The sequence below is a fragment of the Mastomys coucha genome, unplaced genomic scaffold (genome assembly GCF_008632895.1).
Source record: "Mastomys coucha isolate ucsf_1 unplaced genomic scaffold, UCSF_Mcou_1 pScaffold17, whole genome shotgun sequence".
Classification (NCBI taxonomy): Eukaryota; Metazoa; Chordata; class Mammalia; order Rodentia; family Muridae; genus Mastomys; species Mastomys coucha.
This window is the reverse complement of record NW_022196899.1, coordinates 9,348,273-9,350,478: the sequence shown is the minus strand read 5'-3', so window position 1 is coordinate 9,350,478 and position 2,206 is coordinate 9,348,273.

Genomic DNA, 2,206 nt, shown 5'->3' with positions numbered 1-2,206 from the left:
TGGCATAGCAGCAGCTCAGAGCAGCAACATCTGTTGAATTTCCCTGACCTTGCTCTTGGTCAGCCTGTCTGCCACATTGCAAGCCGAGTCTCCCTGCTCTAGCAGCAGCTGTGGAAGAGAGCAGCAGCTGCCATGATTCAGCTCCCTTCTCCTCCTTGAAGAGTGCAACTCATTCTCACACACCTCCACAGATAATGTCTGGTAAGCAGACTGGCAAAATAGGTACAACAATTCCTAGGATTATGTAAAATATATTTCTGAACATATTAAAAGATATGATTATTTACAAAGTTACTATCTGCTGGTATCTTTTAATTACAGTAGCTTTTATGAGACTGCAAATGTTTGAACCTTAAAAATTATGATTTTTCAATATATCGAAATCCATCAACTTAATCCACTGTGTAAACAAACTCAAAGGAAAAAAAAACATATGATCATCTCATTAGATACTGAAAAAGTATTTGACAAAACACAACACCCCTTCATGATAAAAGTCTTGGAAAGAGCAGGAATTCAAGGCACATATGTAAACATAATAAAAAGCAATATACAGCAAACCAATAGCCAACATAAATTAAATGGAGAAACTTGAAACAATCATACTAAAATTGAATAAAATTCATTTGTCTATAAGTACCACACTTTCAATGTCCAGTCATCAGATGCTAGAAATGTAGGCAGGTCTCATTTCCTAGCTACTGTGAACTGAAGAACAATGAACACAAGAGTGTCAGTATCTTTGTTGTAGGATACAGATTTCTTTGTGTATATTTTTAGGAGTGGTATAGCTCCATCACATGGCCATTCAATTTTTTTCTTTTTTTTTTCTTAGATGTTTTCTTTATTTACAATATCTCTTTTCCCAGGTTCCCCTCCAATAAAATAAAATAAAATAAAATAAAATAAAATAAAATAAAATAAAATAAAATAACCAAAATCTAAAACAATCCCCTGTTCCCTTTCCACTCCCCCTGCTCATCACCCCACCCCCTCCTACTTACTATTCCCCTACACTGGAGCATAGAACCTTCACAGGGCCAAGGTCCTCTCCACCCATTGATGACCGACTTGGCCATCCTCTGTTATACCCATGCTGCTGAAACCATGAGTCCCCCCAATTTGTACTCTTTGGTTGGAGATTTAGTCCCTGGATGCTCTGAGGGTACTAGTTAGTTCATATTGTTTGTCCTAAGGGGCTGCAAACTCTTCAGCTCCTTGGGTCCTTTCTCTATTCATTATTTTTAATTGTTGAGTAGTACTCCATTGTGTAGATGTACCACATTTTCTGTATCCATTCCACTGTTGAAGGACATCTGGGTTGTTTCCAGGTTCTGTCTATTATAAATAAGGCTGCTATGAACATAGTTCAGCATATGTCCTTATTGCATGTTGGAGCATCTATGCCCAGGAGTGGTATGGCTGGGTGTGGACTCCCTCCCCAAATCCCTGACAGTGAACAACAACCACTTTGGCCCCAGCACAGCAGCTGCCCACCTGTTGAGCGAAACCTGGTTCCGGTTACATTCAGAAGCTCCACCCCCACAGAGTAACAAGGAAGTCACTGATTAGACTGTTACACTGACAATTTTTGGGGGAAGGGTTTTTGCCCGAGGTATTTTACCTGTTGGGGGAACAAAGGAGACGCATTAAATTCAAGATGACTGAGTGACCAGAACTTGTGTTGTTTAATATTTATCTTCCCAAGTGGGTAAGGTACAGTATGGCTAGCCTATCTCTTCTTATCTCTTTCAATCTCTTCCTATCTATTTCTTACTCCTATTACCAGAAGAACCCTTTCTTTCATTTACATTGGCGCAGGCGGCCAACAGCTGGGTCCTCTGGTAGTACTATATCCAATTTCTGGAGGAACTGCCAAACTGATTTCCAGAGTGGTTGTACCAGTTTGTAATCCCACCAGCAATGAAGTAGTTTTCCTCTTTTTCCACAACCTTGCCAGCATCTGCTGTAACCTGAGTTTTTTATCCTAGCCATTCTAACTGATCTGAGGTGAAATCTCAGGGTTGTTTTGGTTTGCATTTCCCTGATGACTAAGGATGCTGAATATTTCTTTAGGTGCTTCTCAGACATTTGGTATTTGACAGTTGAGAATTCTTTGTTTAGCTCTGTACCCCATTCTTTAGTAGGGCTATTTGTTTTTCTGGAATCTAACTTTTTTTTTGCTTTTTTTATTATTAGATGTTTT